This window comes from Rhinoderma darwinii, chromosome 1, assembly GCF_050947455.1.
Source record: "Rhinoderma darwinii isolate aRhiDar2 chromosome 1, aRhiDar2.hap1, whole genome shotgun sequence".
In the NCBI taxonomy this organism is placed as follows: Eukaryota; Metazoa; Chordata; class Amphibia; order Anura; family Rhinodermatidae; genus Rhinoderma; species Rhinoderma darwinii.
Window position 1 is genome coordinate 121455766 of NC_134687.1, and position 19946 is coordinate 121475711.

General features: G+C 43.1%; 1 protein-coding gene across 2 annotated transcripts in view; it reads left to right on the plus strand.

Annotated features, from left to right (window-relative positions):
* Nucleotides 1–19946, plus strand: part of PLRG1 (pleiotropic regulator 1) — a 115954-nt gene that overhangs the window by 12503 nt on the left and 83505 nt on the right. The window contains exon 2 of one of the 2 annotated variants that reach the window (XM_075860331.1): nucleotides 13736–13957. The exons of the other annotated variant lie outside the window; for it this stretch is intronic. The gene's annotated coding sequence lies outside the window, so the exon portion shown is untranslated. The remainder of the gene's footprint in view (nucleotides 1–13735; nucleotides 13958–19946) is intronic. 2 annotated transcript variants of the gene reach the window in all.

The window sequence follows — 19946 nt, forward strand, 5'->3', positions numbered from 1 at the left end:
AATATCACACATGATTGGATTAGATATAGGGCCCAGCAGACAGTATCACACATGATCGGATTAGATACATTGGCTCAGCAGACAGTATTACACATGATAGGATTAGAGATAGGGCCCAGCAGACAGTATCACACATGATGGGATTAGATACAGTAGCTCAGCAGACAGTATCACACATGATTGGATTAGATATAGGGCCCAGCAGATAGTATCACACATGATCAGATTGGATACATTGGCTCAGCAGACAGTATCGCACACGATAGGATTAGATATAGTGGCTCAGCAGACAGTATCACACATGATAGGATTAGATATAGGGCCCAGCAGACAGTATCACACATGATAGGATTAGATACAGTGGCTGAGCAGACAGTATCACACATGATAGGATTAGATGCAGTAGCTCAACAGACAGTATCACACATAATAGGATTAGATACAATGGCTCAGCAGATAGTATCACACATGATAGGATTAGATACAGTGATTCAGCAAACAGTATCACACATAAAAGGATTAGATATAGGGCCCAGCAGTCAGTATCACACATGATAGGATTAGATACAGTAGCTCAGCAGACAGTATCACACATGATTGGATTAGATATAGGGCCCAGCTACCTGACATTGCGGCTCCAGCGCTGGACCCAGGAAAGGTAAGAATAATAATTGTTTTGCTTTTTTATGTGTTATTAATTATTTTTGTGTGTTTGTGTTTTTTGGACTACGTCGGATTCGAGGACTACTTCAATGACATCGTTTTTTTATTCTTAATAAAATGGTTAATGGGGGTTGTGTTTTTTTATTTCAATAAAATATTTTTTTCTATGTGCTTGTATTTTTTTAAACTTTATTATTACTGCCTTAGTAATGGCCGCTGGCTGATTGACAACCTCCATTACTAAGGCGGGGCTTAATGTTAGCAGGTGCAGAGGCGAACACTAACCCCCATTATTACCCACCGCCACCAGGAGTACTGGGAAGAGCCGGGTACGAACCAGTACCCGACCATCTGTAGTGCCGCAGGCTGGTAGTATTAGGCTGGGGAAGGCCAAAAACAGTGGCCCTTCCCACCCTGGTAATGCTAGGCTGGTACTGCTGTGTTGTATCTGGCTGGTTATGAAAATTGGGGGGGACCCCCACATAGTTCTTTCCAATTATTTATTATTATTTTTTTTTTAAATCACGTGGAGTCCCGCCCTTTTTCAGAACCAGCCAAATACAATAAAGCAGCCGCAGCCTAGCATCACCAGGGTGGGAAGGGCCTCGGTTTCTGGCCTGTCCCTGCTACAGATGGTCAGGTACTGGATCGTACCCGGCTCTTCCCAGCACCCCTGGTGGCGGTGGGTACCGGGGTAATAATGGGGGTTAGTGTTAGCATCTGCACCTGCTAACACTAAGCCCCGCCTTAGCAATGGATGCTGTCAATCAGCCGGCGGCCATTACTAAGGCGGTAGTAATATAATTTAAAAAAAAACACAAAGACATAGAAAAAATATTTTATTGAAATAAGAAAAAAAAAACACACAACCCTCATTAACCATTTTATTGATAATAAAAAAAGCCGTCATCGAAGTAGTCCTCGAATCGACCGAACCTGTAAGAAAACACAAAAAACTATTAGAAACACATGTGTTAGGCTTAGATACAGGGCCCATGTGTGATACTGTCTGTGGGACCCTGTATCTAAGCCTACCACAAGGTAGACTTAGATACAGGGTCCAGCTGACAGTAATCTTATACAGTATGGTAGGCTTAAATACAGGGCCCATCAGAGAGGATCACACATGGGCCATGGATCTAAGCCTACCATGTGATTGGCTTAGATACAGGGCTCACCAGACAGCATCACACAATCTGTGATTCTGTCTCATGGGCCCTCTATGCCTGCCACATCGTAGGATTAAAGGGGTTGTCCAGTCCCTAAACATTGATGGCCTATCCTCAGGATAGGCCAACAATAGCTGATGTGTCGGGGTCCATCTCCCGGGAGCCGGCCAATCAGCTGTTTTGAAGGTGTCGCAGCGCTCGTACGAGAGCTGCTTCCCCTTCATTTCCCTTACTTGCTCACACTGTGAATCGCCGACACGGATTCACAGTGTGAGCAAGTGACTAGAATGAAGGGGAAGCAGCTCTCGTACGAGTGCTGCTGCCCCTTCAAAACAGCTGATTGGCCGGCTCCCGGGAGTCGGACCCCGCCAATCAGCTTCAGCAGACAGGGATATTAATCTTACCCTCCTGTTCAGCCGCGGCGGAAGTTCTGTCCTGACTCTATCCAGGATCACGATGTTGTGCGCATAGTATTGTGACGTCATGCGCTGCGCACATCGCTGTGACGTCAGGACCTCCACTGCGATCCGGAACCAGGAAGGTAAGTACTGTCAGTTACTATAGTAACAGGGGTCCGCGGCCCGAGTTACTATAGTAACTTTTTATTGATGTGGTGCGGGGGGCCACGGGCCCCCTGGCTTCGGGGCCCAGTCGCAACTGCGACCGCTGCGACCCCTATAGTATGCGATTACTTTTATTAATTGTATCATGGTGCAATGACTGTTTTTTTTTTAGTCTTTTTGGTCCCAAGGGCAATGCACCTTCCTCAGTATACAGAGATTTGAAGGACAAATGTTTGTACAAAGATCATCTTGTTCTCTGTAATCATTCCATCAGTCCTCAACCCTCTGTGTGTGGTAACAACCTCACAAACATCTAGTTACTAAATGTAGATGTCGATTCAAAACTGTGCAAGATACAGATTAAAGCAAATAAAATGACAACTCATTGTAAATAACTAAAGTGATTTGTAATTCAGCATAAATAGTTGACTTTAGCAGTGGTTGGCAATTAATATTAATAATAATAATAATAATAATAATAATAATAATCTTTATATAGCGCCAACACATTACGCAGCACTTTACAATTTAGAGGGAACATGAAACAAACAATATCAGACATTACATAGTGACAAAGTTTCTTTACAATTCAAACCAGAGGAGTGAGGACCCTGCTCGCAAGAGCTTACAATCTATGAGATTAATTTGGCAACCAGGACGTAGCTGTTTGGCTATACACACCGCAGATGCACTGTAGCCCCTGAGATGAGTTCTTGGCTTGGGGAATAAATGAATGCAGAGCATATTGGGGCAGAGTAACGAATGCCCACCAGTTCTCTCTTGGTTCTGGATGCCATACGTATTAAGGCATGTCGCAGGTGTGGTAATAAACGGACCGACGGCAGTGCTCAGAAGAGAAGGAGCACCATTTGGATTTTGGAGCGCAGATTATACTGGAATGGTTTTCGGTGCCATGTCGCGTTTACAATGCACTGGAGGTGAAAAAGCTAACGGCGAAACATACGTCGGGGTGTCTGGTTGTGGTTTGTGGTTGTTCTATTGAGGGGCAGACATGCAAAATACGGGTTGGTATTCGATACGAATTTGATCTTTGATCATTCTTTCACCTTTTCACCTGTACCTCCTATCCTGTGACGACATACTTATGTATTGGCAATTCATGAGGTGTTTTTGTACAGTGTTGTTAATACCTATATACTATACTGCCCTATCACATGTATATATAATGTGATGCACTTTTCGACTCCTCATACGACTACCACACTTTTATTATGTGTTGTCTTACATCTTGTGTGATCGTCTATGTATGTTTTTATAAAAATATTTTCTAAATAAAGATATTTTTTGATATATTGGTTAGTGCTATATTTGTACTACTGGTGATTTATATTCTGGATTTATTGTCTATATATATCTTGATAGGTATTCTATTTCTAGTGCTGATATATATATGGACGTTACTGCTGAAACAGGTTTTCTGTCTGGCTTGGAGCTTCTAGGTATTAACATGTAGATTTAGCTCATAATTTTTCATTTCCACAAGGAATATAGGAGAAAAAACACCCCAAAATTTGTTTCACAATTTCTCCTGAGTAGGGAAATACCCCATATGTGGTTGTAAACTGCTATTTGGACACACGGCAAGGGTCTAAAGGGAACAAGCGCAATTTAGTTTTTGGAATGGAGATTTTACAAAATAGTTTTTTGGCGCCATGTTGCATTGCGCTTCGGTACCAGTACAATGAAAACCCCTGAGAAGTGACCCCATTTAGCAAACTACACCCCTCAAAAAATGTATCTTCAAGTGTAGTGAGCATTTTGACCCCAAAGGTTTTGAAGAATTTAGTGCACAGTAGATGTTGCAGATTGAAAAGTGCCATTTTCCACCGATATGCTATTTCATTGCCCAATGTGTTGTGCACAGATTGTGCCACTTTAGACAAACACCCCATAAATTGTTAAACCCAGAATACATCAGGGTATATGTAAGCTGTGCGGAGTACATCAGGGTATATGTAAACTGGGTGGAGTACATCAGGGTATATGTAAGCTAGGCGGAGTACATCAGGGTATGTGTAAACTGGGCGGAGTACATCAGGGTATATGTAAGCTGGGCGGAGTGCATCAAGGCATATGTAAGCTGGGCGGAGTGCATCAGGGTATATGTAATCTGTAAGGAGTGCATCAGGGTATATGTAAGCTTTGCAGAGTACATCAGGGTATATGTAAGCTTTGCAGAGTACATCAGGGTATATGTAAGCTGTGCGGAATACATCAGGGTATATGTAAACTGTGAGGGGTACATCAGGGTATATGTAAGCTGAGCGGAGTACATCAGGGTATATGTAAGCTGTGAGGAGTACATCAGGGTATATGTAAGCTATGTGGAGTACATCAGGGTATATGTAAGCTGTGCGGAGTACATCAGGGTATATGTAAGCTGTGAGGAGTACATCAGGGTATATGTAAGCTGTGAGGAGTACATCAGGGTATATGTAAGCTGTGAGGGATACATCAGGGTATATGTAAGCTGTGTGGAGTACATCAGGGTATATGTAAGCTGGGCGGAGTGCATCAGGGTATATGTAAGCTGTGCAGAGTACATCAGGGTATATGTAAGCTGGGCGGAGTACATCAGGGTATATGTAAGCTAGGCGGAGTACATCAGGGTATATGTAAACTGGGCGGAGTACATCAGGGTATATGTAAGCTGGGCGGAGTGCATCAAGGCATATGTAAGCTGGGCGGAGTGCATCAGGGTATATGTAATCTGTAAGGAGTGCATCAGGGTATATGTAAGCTTTGCAGAGTACATCAGGGTATATGTAAGCTTTGCAGAGTACATCAGGGTATATGTAAGCTGTGCGGAATACATCAGGGTATATGTAAACTGTGAGGGGTACATCAGGGTATATGTAAGCTGAGCGGAGTACATCAGGGTATAAGTAAGCTGTGAGGAGTACATCAGGGTATATGTAAGCTATGTGGAGTACATCAGGGTATATGTAAGCTGTGCGGAGTACATCAGGGTATATGTAAGCTGTGAGGAGTACATCAGGGTATATGTAAGCTGTGAGGAGTACATCAGGGTATATGTAAGCTGTGAGGGATACATCAGGGTATATGTAAGCTGTGTGGAGTACATCAGGGTATATGTAAGCTGGGCGGAGTGCATCAGGGTATATGTAAGCTGTGCAGAGTACATCAGGGTATATGTAAGCTGGGCGGAGTACATCAGGGTATATGTAAGGTGGGCGGAGTGCATCAGGGTATATGTAAGCTGGGCGGAGTACATCAGGGTATATCGAAGGTGGGCAAAGTACATCAGAGTATATGTAAGCTGGGCGGAGTACATCAGGGTATATGTAAGCTGTGCGGAGTACATCAGGGTATATGTAACCTGGGCGGAGTACATCAGGGTTTATGTAAGCTGGGCTTAATACATCAGGGTATATGTAGCTGTGCAGAGTACATCAGGGTATATGTAAGTTGGGCGGAGTACATCAGGGTATATGTAAGCTGTGCAGAGTACATCAAGGTATATGTAAGCAGTGCGGAGTATATCAGGGTACATGTAAGCTGGGCGGAGTACATCAGGGTATATGTAAGCTGGGCGGAGTTCATCAGGGTATATGTTAACTGGGTGGAGTACATCAGGATATATGTAAACTGTGCGGAGTACATCAGGGTATATGTAAGCTGGGCGGAGTACATCAGGGTATATGTAAGCTATGTGGAGTACATCAGGGTATATGTAAGCTGGGCGGAGTGCAATAGGTCATAATAGGATGATGTAATAATGGGGTAAATGAATAATAAAATTATCCATGGATAGTGACGTACGCTTTGAACCAATCCTTTATGCACAGGCCAGATTATTGGGTGTAGGAGTCGCAGTTATAAAGGGCATCCGTGGTATTGTACAAAATATCCGCACTCCAGCATTGCCTAATCTTTGACTTCTTCACTATGCCCCATATGTAGTACAGATCCCAAAATGTCATATTTTCCGCTGCATTTGCAGGGTCTACCAGTGGGGGCTGCAAATGATGATGTGGGGCTTCAGGTGAAGAACTGCTGCACATATAAATTAGTCTGGGCAGTCATTTTGCATTATTGCGTTCCGACAGTCATAACTTTTTATTTTTCCGTTGACGAGCTATGTGAGTGCTTGATTTTCATGGGAGGAGCTGTCGTTTTTATTAGTATCATTTTGGGGTACATGCGATTTTTTTTGATCCGTTTTTATTACATTTTTTGTGAGGTGATGAGACCAAAAAACAGAAATTCTCTAACTTTTTTTTATATTTTTAACGGTGTTCTCTGTGCAGTATAAACAACATGTTTACTTTATTCTGCGGTTCGATACAATTATGGCAATACCAAATTGATATTGTTTTTATATGTTTTACTACTTTTACACACTAAAAACACTTTTTTTTAAATAAAATAATGTTTTGGTGTCACCATATCCTGAGAGCCATAACTTTTTTATTTTTTTTGTCTACGGAGCTATGTGAGGGCTTGTTTTTTGCATGACAAACTGTAGTTTTTATTGGTACCATGTTGGGGTACTTGCGACTTTTTGATCACTTTTTATTACATTTTTTTGGAAACAACGTGACCAAAAAAGGAAATTCTGTCATTGTTTTTTATTTTTATATTGTTACGGTGTTCACCGTGCGGGATAAATAATGATATTTTTATAGTTCAGACCAATCCGAATGCGGCGATACCTATTATGTATAGTCTTTTTGTTGTTGTTTTTTTTCTTCTAATTCTAAAGGACTTGATCAGGGAAACAGGGTGATTATTGTTTTTATTACATAAAACTTTTATTTATTTATCCAAAACATTTTTTTTTTACTTTTTTCACGTTTTTTTATATACTTACTAGGGGACTTGAAGATCTGATCTTCTGATCCCCTGTACAATACACTGCACTACTTATGTGCAGTGTTCTACTTACTTATTTTACAACTGACAGTTAAGCCTATTACGTCCTGCCTTGGGCAACTATCGGCACCCCGCGATTTTTCGCGGGGGGCCAATGGGGTACAGATGGAGCCCCCTCCCTCTGTGTCAACCACTTAAATGGCGCGTCTTTATTGACAGCGGAATTCAAGGGGTTAAATGGCGGCGATTGGAGATAACTGTGATCGCCGCCGTTGCAGTAGGATGTCGGCTGTATATTACAGCCGATACTCGCTGAAGATGAAGCGCGCACAGCTCCTGTGCCCGCTCCATCCTCAGGGCGTTACTGTACGCCCATTGGTGGGAACGCACTGCTAAAAAGGACGTACAGTAATGGCCATTTGCAGGAAGGGGTTAAAGGCTATGTACACCTTTCACATAATTTTGTTTTTAAAAAAAATTAAATTGTGCATCAGTGTGATTGGTGCAATTTCCTAAATACATTTTATTAAAAATTATTTTTACTTTTTGTGATACATCTGCTTTCTATTCTGTATACAGTGCAGCTATATCGTTCGCAAAGACCTGAATCCGTCCGGTACACAGGACTGACGGTTTCAGTGACAGCGGGTCCACGCAGGATCCACCTGTAATCTATCACATCTAAGCTATGAATTTAGACGTGATCGATAGCAGCTCAATCCTGCGTGTCAGAGACACGCAGGACCCGCTGATACTGAACCCATCAGTCCTGCGGACCGGAAGGATATGGGATTCAGTGCAAGCAAGCAGTGGCGTAACTACCACTGCAGCAACCATAGCGGCTGCTTCGGGGCTGGCGGCATAAGGGGGGCCGTGCCGCCCGCTGGCACGGCTCCCCCATGCCTGGTGGCGCTGCTTGCAGTCACTATGGCTGTTACACCATATATAATGTGCAACATTAATACCACTGACAGGTGAAGTGAATAACATTGATTATTTCATTACAATGGCACCTGTTAAGGGCTGGGCGGGCTATATTAGGCATCAAGTGAACAGTCAGTTCTTGAAGTTGATGTGTTGGAATCAGGAAAAATCTCAGGGATCTGAGGTCTTATGTGGAGTTCAGAATGTAAAGTGGTTAGTACCTAAGTGGTCCAAGGAAGTATAACCGGTGAACCAGTGACAGGGTCATGGGTGCTCAAGGTTTACTGAGGCACATGGGGAGCGAAAGTTATCGTCTGGTCCGATCCCACAGAAAAGGTACTGTAGTACAAAGTGCTGAAAAAGTTAATGCGGTCTTTGATGGAAAGGTCTCAGAACGCTGGACGCATTTGAGGCTGCATGTGAGTCACTCACCTAGGGAAAAGATACCACCAGGATGCATTATTTAACCCCTTCCCGATATTTGTCGTATGGATACGACATGGAAAGCCAGTGCTTCCCGCATTTTGCCGTATCCATAAGACAGATGGCACCGGCTCAGAAGCCAGTGGCATCCATCCCCGGATGTCAGCTGTATCTTACAGCTGACATCTGGCTGTAATGGCGGTAAACCGAAGTTAGCTTAGATCCCCACCATTAACCCCTTAAATGCAGCGGTCAAAAGCGATCGCTGCATTTAAGGAGTTTGTAGCTCATCGGCACCCCAGCAATGAAATTGCCGGGGTTCCGGTGGCTGCAATGGCAACCGTAGGCCTAATACTGGCCTCCCGGTCTGCCTAGCATGGAAGCCGTTCAGCAATAAACCTGTGGGGTCAAAATGCTCACTATACCCCTAGATAATTTCCTTGAGGGGTGTAGTTTCCCAAATGGGGTCACTTTTGCGGGATTTCCACTGTTTGGGCACCGCAAGAGGCCTTCAAACCTGACATGGTGCCTAAAATGTATTGTAATAAAAAGAAGGCTCCAAAATCGACTAGGTGCTTGTAGGGGGTTCTTGATTGAATAACGGATACGACAACCGGTCTTATGATAATACTTTACTTTGATCCCAAACAATACAACAAGACTTCTTGCTTCGGAGCGCAAACGGTCACTTAACAACTGCGTACTTAGTCCATTGACTTTCTGACCCAGTCTCTTGGTTCTTTCACAGTATTAACTTTATACAGGATATTATCTTCAACAATTAATACAGTCACTATTCCGTTCGCCACAGGGACATGGGTTTAAGACGTTAGTGAACAGCAGTAATAGGTCTGGAACGTCCCAATGCACTTCTATCCTTATAGGAGAGTAATACCAATGTCCCTCTAGTTCTGCTATCAGTCAACAATTCACCATGGCAGTCCAGATCATGAGTTCATGAGGAAGGGCACACTTATCTCCTGTTGTGGTTTCCTTTACTGAAGTCCTCCTGATCCAGCTCTCCAATCTCTCTCTCTCTCTGTGCTAATCCTGTCAGGCTCCATTCTCACTGACATCCTCTGCACTCCATCCAATGGTGGCTCCCTTCTCTCCTCAGCATCCCGCTCTCCTCCTTCTACACACAGGGTAGCCTCCTCGTTCCCCCACATTCCCTCTCTTGTAGGGAGGACCTCCATCCTGCAGCTTCTTGCCAGGCACTGGGAGACCAAACTCTCTCCCTTCCAAGCTGCAGCAGTTCTCTCTCACTTCCCTGTGACACACACACACACACACACACACACACACACACACACACACACACACACACACACACACACACACACACACACACACACACACAAACAAACAGACACACACGTGCGCACCCCCCCCTCCCCGTTTTTTCCAGGCATCTCTATCTCGCTAATCCTGCAGTGACCCCTAGTGGCTGCACATAACATGGCAGGCATGTAACAGATAATACATAGGTGTAGACATCACCTCACACAGGAGGGAACGCAGGTAGCAACAAACATGGAGGCTGCACTGGCAGACAGATCACCCGCTTACACTTCCCCAGGGCTTTTCGAGTGCAGTCCCTTGCACTCACAGAGGCGAACCAGGCATTCATCTGTGCTGCGGTAACAGTCTCATACACTTGTGGAGCAGATGTCTTCACTTCAGTGTCATTCTGGGGCTTCTCCACCTTCGGCAGCCTCACCTCAGTTTGTGCATCTGCTGGCATTGGACTCTGCCGCTGAACAGCTAGGAGGGCAGATTCTATCAGAGCCTTCCGACACAATGGCTCCCCCACTCTGACGACCATTGAAGCCTCCTCCGGCTGTGGAGCAACTCCTAACCGCTGGACCTCTCGCTCACTGGGCTGAACAGATGAGTCAATGTGGCATGTGCCCATCACCCTATGCTCGGAGCCGCTCTCCATTCTAGGCATTGGTACTTCCAAGGGCAGCCCTGAGTAGGTGACTTGTTGACGGCTTGGTGGCAGCAGTGAAGTCTTTATCTCTTGGACTCTCAGCGGCACTAGCCTCCTTCAGCCGAAATGAGCACTGACGGGAACGCCTTCTATTTGGAGTAGTTCTGCTCCTTTTCACCAAGGCCCCGCCGGGACCTGTCACATTGGCAGCCTCTACTTCTCTTTTACCTTCTACCCAATCAAAATCCACCTGCTCTCCACTCCAGAGGCTATGAGAGCACTTGCGTGTACGGTTTCATTTTATAGCAGTCCATTGGACAAACGCGTCACTACTGATGTAGTTACTGTGAATAAAGCCGTATCCTTTGTGTATGTGGAACCACCTCAATGTCCTTTGTACCTTGGTGGCATGAACTCTCTTTCAGGTTTGGTTAAACTGCCGATTCATTGGCTGACCTGCCAGTACCATGGAGCAGTGACTAGAAAGTCTGTGCAAGGATGTAGATTTGTCTCTATTTGGGCTTTCCATCGCTCTGCCCACAGCAGTAGTCCTTATTTGTTTGATGTGAGCCGTTTGTTCTCTATGACCCCTTGGGTCCCAGCATTCCCTGGCCAAATATCCAAGTCGATTGCACCTCCAGCACAAGCGAGGCTCAGCTGCACTACCCCTGTATCTATGGGCGCGGTCTCCAATACTTGCCACGACCCATTTAAGTCGGCCAATCTCTGCTGCAAGCGAATTCCAGGAACATCATGTTCGGGTCATTGGCACCTGTGCCATTTTCCTCTGTGATCCTGCCGACTACGCCAAATTATGTAGGGGGTTCTTGATAGAATACGACAACCGGTCTTATGATAATGCTTTTCTTTGATCCCAAACAACACAACAAGACTTCTTGCTTCAGAGAGCAAACAGTCACTTAACAACTGCGTACTTAGTCCATTGACTTTCTGTCCCAGTCTCTTGGTTCTTTCACAGTATTAACTTTATACAGGATATTATCCTCAACAATACTCCCTTCCAAGCTGCAGCAGTTCTCTCTCACATCCCTGTGTGACACACACACACACACACACACACACACACATACACACCTTCCTGTTTTTTGCCAGGCATCTCTATCTCACTCATCCTGCAGTGACCCCTAGTGGCTGCACATAACATGGCAGGCATGCAACAGATAACGCATAGGTGTAGACATCACCTCACAGAGGAGGGAACGCAGCTAGCAACAAACATGGAGGCTGCACTGGCAGACAGTTCAATTTAAAGGGGCAGCATCACCCGCTTACATGCTCCTTTGCTTCTGAGGCCTGTACAACAGTCCATTAGCACACTAGGGCCAAATGTGGGATATTTCCTAATACCGCAGAACCTGGGCAAGAAATATTGAGTTGGATTTCTCTGGTAAAACTTTCTGTGTTACAAAAAAATGGATAAAAAATGAATTTCTGCAACAAAAAAAAATTAAATTTGTACATTTCACCTCTACTTTGGTTTAATTCCTGTGAAACGGATAAAGGGTTAAGAAACTTTCTAAAGGCTGTTTTGAATACTTTGAGGGGTTACGTTTTTAAAATGCAGTGACTTATTGTGGGATTCTAATATATAAGGCCCTCAAAGCCACTTCACAACTGAACTGGTCCCTGAAAAAATAGGCTTTTGACATTTTTTTGAAAACATAAAGATGACTGCTGAATTGATACTGCTTTGGCTGCCTCAACCGGGTTTTACCCCTTCTCTACATAGTCTTCCGAGTCTGATGATCTCTGCAGCTAAACTGCTCATTCTCACCCTCTGGAGACAAACTGACCCAACTACGGTGGCACTTTGGTTAAATAAAATGCATTATATTTGCAGGCTTCAGGAATTAGCAGTTTGGGTGAATCATTCTAGAGATAAATATTTAGGGTGTGGGGTGCATGGCTGGCTCATGGCAATGGTAAGACCAGTTCCTCGTGATATGACATTTCACTCTGTCTTATTACTGTTATTTTGGTTTAGGTACAATTGCCCTGTTTAGTATTTTTACACTATATCTGGGATGGCTTTGTGCCCCCCCTTTCCGGGGTGTAAGTGCTTACTTTACTGAGTTTCATATTTTCTTTTATGTATATCATAACGTAATGTTTATACTTGCTGGATATTTTATATGTGTTGAGATATCGGAAGTAGTTATTTCTTGTGTTTTTTGTTGTCTTCTAATGCTTGACTTACGTAATGTGTATTACTTGTCAGAACTTATGGCTCGAGAGGTAGATACGGTCTTATTTTCACTTGGGTATTGCCTGTTTTTTATAGGATGTTATTAGCTGTGCAATGCTGATAGGGCGGTTTATTATGATTTTGTATGTATGTACCCACATATTTTGTTTGTTGAACAATGTGTATGACCTGTTCTCTCTTTGATATGCATTACGGTCTTTGATTGTATCTGTGCAATGTTTTATTGTTTAATAAAAAAAGATTTTGCAAAAAAAATTAAAAATAAAGAAAATGTGAGAAATTGCTGCTATGGTTTTAAGCCTTGTAACTTCCTAGAAAAATAAAAGGATGTTCAAAAAACCTATGCCAATCTAAAGTAGACATATGGGGATGTTAATCAGCAACTATTTTGTGTGGTATAACTGCCTGTCTTACAAGCAGATACATTTAAATTTAGAAAAATGCTAAACACAAATATACACAAATATACACTGGAGGATAAAAGGAGCATAGAAACCATATATCATAAGAATAAACAATTTTATTTAACACATAAATACACATAAAATGTTAAAATAGGTACAAGAGGACAAGAAGACTCTGTAAATTCCAGTATGAGCACAACAAGAAAGACTCCCTGTAGTATAATAAGGGAAAATGTATGACACTCCAAATAAAAGATTTGAGTTAGGGGCGGTAAACTCAATCATATGAATACACATATCCTGACATGGTATAATCGGTATAGCGATAAACAGAGTAAGGATAAAGAGTTATCTCAAATGACAGTCAGTACCCAAACTGATCGGTCCGCCCTCCCCCTCTGTTAGTGGAGAGTCTTACCCATTAAGCGTTTGATAGGAGAGTCAGTGAAGTGTGCGGTGAACCCCAACGCGCGTTTCGCGGTATGCTTCCTCAAGGGGTGTTAACGTGTCTGAGAAAAGACAGCCTTATATGCGATGAGCCACAGGTGAACTCACTGTTTTTTTCATTCCAGAAGATCGCGGCACACGTCCTCTGCCGAAAACCGGAAGTGAGGCATGCCCCACTTCCAGCCCCCAGCGCCTTAGCGCACATCCAGGATCCCCGACGCGTACAGGGATCCCAAGCATGTGCAGTGCGCCGATAGGGGCGGGAGCGAGGCCGAGCCACACAGAGGCAACGTACAGGGAAAGTGCGTTCCTCATTGGACAGAAAAATACACTGACGGAGGAATTGAGTGAGTAGTTAGTGTACCAGATGCATATTGTGGACCTATGTGTGTGTCGATGGCCAAAACAATCCCCATGAATTTAAAAGCAATCAGATGACAAGTTAAATTTGTAAATATAAAACCATATCGGGTTATTGATATAAATACTACATTAATACAAAAAGCATGTATAAAAGATGTGAGTAATCATTATCATGGTGGCTAAAAATAAGAAATAAAGTGTATTAAGACTAAAGACGCAGTAAACTAAGTCTGCGAATTTAGATAAGAGGAAGACCTTGTCTCCCATAAGAGAAAAATAATACAGTGAAAAAAGGAAAAAATTTAAAGAATAGTGCACTCAAATATGACCATATAGATAGCGATATAGAGTATTATTAAAATATTGTGAACCGTAAGTATAGAGGGATAAATGGAAATACTGCCTGGCATGGGGCAAATTGCTAAACCAGGTAAAACAGTAAGGGTGTTAAGGGTCATCAATTTAGGCAGGTCATCAACTGGACCACGATGTCTCTTATCTGGTTTCAAATATGTGGGAGAGCTTGACGATGCATCGGAGAGAAACTACACACTTCACACATATTGTAAGTGCAATCAGATTCTCTAGTTTATTAGCAAATAATACATAGATTATATATCATTAAAAGGGGTGTTGGCCATGTCTCTCTCTCCAATCACATAAGAGGGGCCATGGCCTTCAGTCTATCCAATCAATATTGACCATGTCTCCTCCTCTAAATCACGAGGAAGTTTATCATAAAGGAACACGTATACATTATATTACATTATATCAATTTATATCACATGTTTTGTAATATTGGTAATCAGCATATTTTTTAGCTACGTGCTCAGACGTTATATATTTTAGCTATGCCAGCAGATTCATAGTCTGTCTAAGAAAGAGGAAGGATCATTTTAGCTCGCGGTGAGACATCTAAAAGGAAGAACAAAGGTTAAAGTATTAAATTACTGTATCAGTAGTTTTAAAACTTGAGAATAATATACAAAATGGAGGATAGAAAGTCCAGGCTTCCATATCAGACCCTCCTTTTTCTCATTCTTAAAACATAGTCACTGATCCCCAAGCTACTATCCTCACCCGCTAGACCGGATGAGGGGGACTTCATTACTGTTTCTGCCCATCCACCTATGGCTCAGTGACAGGCTGCGTTCTCATAGGATATTGTTCCTGGAAGGGTCTGGGTTTCGGCCTATGATGTCTCATCTTATTAGTTCTCTTACATAAAAATGTCATTAGCCATATTAACAAATGAAAACCTATATAGCCAAGAATAAAAAATAATTTGAAACACAGTTTGAAGTTTACCCATCAGCCACCCAGGTATTCCCTTAAACCAATTCTCTGGGTTTAAGAAAGAAAAGGTATTATCCCACCAGGAGTCCTTGTTATCTTCATGTTCTTTTAGCCACTTTTATCTGAAATCAGTATTTTTGTTAGACTGGCTTTAACACGGAGGTTGTCCGCAGGATCAATATAATGACAACAGGCGGGTCCCACAATCTGGCACATTCCTCCCTGAGAGGAAGTTAAGTAATCACGTACTATGGTGTGTTGCTTAGATACTACAATCAATTGCTGAGTATCTCAAATATGTGTTGATCCAAATAGTCTGTAGCCTCAACTAGTTTATCCCACATCTGCATTATCATAGGGTAGATGTATAAAGTACTTATTACTGCGTTAGCACTTCCCATATGTACAATATGGGGTCGCCTGTCTGCCCTTCTTTTATACAATATGTGTCCTGGCACGGCGTTAACATCTACATTTTCATGTGGTATAATAAAAGTTGCAGGTGTTAGGCTAATGTACATGTACCTGTGAAATTACTTGGGAGCCATTTATACACCTGATGTTCACATACAATATACATATTTTTTTGGTACCCCTGTGACTGACCCCTTAAACAAACTGGTCACCTATTTAGCCATCATATTACCTTCTAGTGTTATTTCTAACATATAATTGCAAGGCCTCCTCAAGTAATCATACAGTGATATTTACGCAGCGGGGCATCTGACCTAAAGTAGCATCAGCTCCTACACACTGAGTATCGATGCTGAATACAGCTGCAGGATAAGAAGCTGGGATAACAGGCAAGGTCCACTCCAGCAGAAGCCCAATGCGTCTGTGCAAATTTAAGGGGTGGGCCGCTCCTGTTAAATAACATCCAAGGCTCTTCCATCTATGCAGCTATGGGCAAAGGTAAATTTTTGTTCTTGTTTCTCCCTGTTAGGGTGGTAATTACAGTATTATTATACAATTCCCTTATTTAATTTAAAGTAACAGGGATAGCGAGGTAGGGCATGCTTCTGGCATTACAGGGCTGTGTGTACAAATCCAGCAATCAGTCAGGATGGTTTGCTCCCTCAGAGCATGATACAAAACCCGGCGATGTTTGATAAACTTATTGTCCCAATCGTCCTCAAGTACATCATTGAGGGTGCCCGCCAGTGGCAACATCATCAAAAGCGGGAGAAGTAGCGACATCTTTGACTTCCTGGTTTACAATCTTTTTGCAGTGGATGGCATGGATCCAGGTGTCTTTGCCTTCAGACTTGACCGAAGTTGCAGTGACCAGTTGCACTTGGTACAGTTCAGTATATCTGAGCTCCAAAACCTTCCTTATGTGTCTTTTCAAGACTACCCATTCACCAGGCAGCAGTTGATGGGTACCTTCTAAGGAATTGGGGCCTGGAATAGAAGAATACACTTGATTATGCAATTCAGTTAAATGCCTGTGTAGTTGGATAGCATCAGCTGTTAGTCCGTCAAACTGTTGTTGCAACTGTTGCGGGAAGTACAAACCCGTCTTTGGGATTCACCCAAACAGTACTTCATAGGGGCTGAGTTTCAATGGCCCCCTAGGAGTGGTTCTAACAGAGTACAATGCCAAGGGTAGGCATTCAGTCCATGGCAAACCTGAGGACTTCATGGCTTTCTGTATTTTTAACTTCAGGGTTCCATTTAATCTTTCTACCTTACCACTATTTTGGGGTGATATTGTGTATGGAATGCCTGTGTGATGCCAAAGCAAGCGATTATATGTCCTAGTACTTCTCCTGTGAAGTGGGTTCCTCTGTCACCCTCAATTACTTCAGGGACCCCATATTGGCATATTAATTCACTGAGTATATTCCTAGCAGTGTTTTTTAGCTGTGGCTTTGGTTACTGGCCATGCCTCATGCCAGTTTGAAAACAAGTCAATATATACAAGGACATATTCATATACACGAGGACATTAATATACACAAGGACATTAATATACACGAGGACATATTCATATACACGAGGACATATTCATATACACTAGGACATATTCATATACACTCACCTCGGGTAGCTGTATGTAGTCCACCTGCAGTCGCTGAAAGGGGTAACCAGGGTGAGGCGTGCGCTAACTGGGTGTTTTTGTCATTTTACCGGGGTTGTGTCAGGCAACCCTCTACATGTCGAGCAGCTGTGTTCTGAAATCCAGGGGCAAACCAGCGTTGTAACACTGCTATCATGGCTCCTTTTGAGTTGTGGACTGGGGAATGCGCTAGGGCGCACATCATTGGGAAAAGACTACGTGGTAAGCATGTTTTACCCTTTACACGCCATGACCCTCCTTCGCCTCTGACAGCTTCGGCCTCCTGCCACAATTTCAGTTCAGGGGCCGGCGCTTGGGTCTGGAAAGCGCACAGCAATTCCTCCGTGACCGGGCCCACTTGGACTACCAACACCGGGAGGGTTGCAGCTGCTTTTGCTGCTTGGTTAGCCCGTGCATTTCCTTCCACTTCAGGGGTGTCTTGTGTGCGTTTAATTATATCAACTGCTGACACCCATGATTCCACACACCCACTGTCGGGTTCAAGATCTCTGAACCCCATGTCGGGAGTTTATAAGGAGGTTCCCTGGTCAGCTGTATCAGACCTTGAAGGACCACTCTCCTTTGTCTGACTGTGTCAAACCTTTCTATATCCAAACAATCAGGATATAGTGATATACCGTCCCCAGGCCTACAGCACTCAAAAGGAATTGGTATATCCTCACCCCCTGTTGAAATCTGACTATATCAGATTCAATTATATCCTTACAATTAGGACACAATGATATATTTCCCCCAGGCCTATAGCACTCGAAAGTTATATATCTTTTACTATCTTAATACACTATACTAGGTGTGCAGTGGGGTATCCGTTAAGTTGATCCTTTTTAACGATCTTAACCATAACTACATAATGAAGATTACATACAGTAAAACACAAAAAACAATAGTCGTTCGTATTTCAATCAATATCTGTTCCTGTCATTTCAAGTTACATATGTCTATAGAGTCTGAGCTCCATTGTAGACCTTACATTCAAACATTCATACAAACACAGGTAGAGACATTTGTTCGGGATGGAAATGTAAGAGACACTGACTGACCTGAGACACGATCGGGAGTGGAGTGGCTGAGGCAATTTTTAAGTAACTAACAGTGTTACAAGGGCAATACCAAAGATAAGTAAGGGGTTAATAGTATAAATAGAGATGAAAAGGAGGGAGATGGGGCCATCCACCCATAGGAACACATATTATAAATAAGTACACTGATGAAATTTTCATCATATTCATCCGCATTTCGGTAAGGGTCCAATTACAAGTTTCATATTCAAGTAAAAAAAAAGAGAGGGGGGCTGTCAGAGAATTGGTGCGTCAAATACCTGTATAGTGAAATAAAAGACACAAATGTTAAAAATAAATTAAAAACATATGGTGGTAGGGAGTTCGATGTGGCACGAGAGAACAGTCTTAGAATCGCTTGGATAGGTAAAAGCATTCCGGAGTTATTACCACATAAAGTGACACATGTCAGATTTGAAAAATGAGGCTGTCAGGAAGGTCAAAAGTGGCCAAAGAGGGAAGGGGTTAAAGAAGGAAAGCTTGAGGAGGCAGTGTGATGCTCTGGGCAATGTTCTGCTGGGAAACCTTGGGTCCTAGCATTCATGTGGATGTTACTTTGACACGTACCACCTCCCTAAACATTGTTGTAGCCTAAATATACCCCTTCATTGCAACGGTATCCTCTAATGGCAGTGGCCCCTTTCAGCGGGATAATGTGCCCCGACACACTGCAAGAATTGTTCAGGAATGGTTTAAAGAACATGACAAAGTGCTTAAGGTGATGACTTGGCCTCCAAATTTCCCAGGTCCCAAGCTGATCAAACATCTGTAGGATGTTCTGGAAAAACAAGTGCAAACCATGGAGAACTATCTCAGGATTTACAGGATCTGCTGCTAACATCTTTGTGCCAGATATCACATGCAAGAAAGGATCGCCCTCAGGCGACAGGCCAAATTTCCCAACTACCCAAAAATAGGTTAAAATAAATCTTTATTGGCTACTTGTAGCAGGACAAACCACACACACAGATTTAAAATTCTCACTACCAGAGGACCGGATGACAATGATTTGCCTGCAGGTACAGGCGTAAGTACTACCAATAAGGTACGTATCAACAGGTTCAGTAAGTTAGATTTTGATAATAATCAACTAGATGGATAGTATAGTAGATCCAGTCAATGATAGGAATTAAAATGAGTTTGAAAGCCCCCCCGACATGTTTCGCTACTAAGTAGCGTCCTCAGGGGTACACGGGGCTAATGGCGATGCGGCGAGACGGAAGCTCCTGATATGGACCGGTGAATTGACGTGTAGTGGGGGTGTGTCGCAGAAAAACAACCAATCACGTCATAGGAAACAAATCATAGTGTGGAGAGGGAGGATCGACGAATGGGAGACAGAGTAAGATTGACAAATAACACACAGGCTGGGGCGCAGGCGCAGAAGAACAATACCGAACTTAGTCTCTACATGTCAAGCCAAGTTTACAAGCGCTCATTGGCGCATGCGCAGATCTAATATATAGTAACTTAGACGGAGGATGGCAAATACCCATCAGATTACCAGCAGGAACGGCGCAAGCGCAGCAGCGCAATATG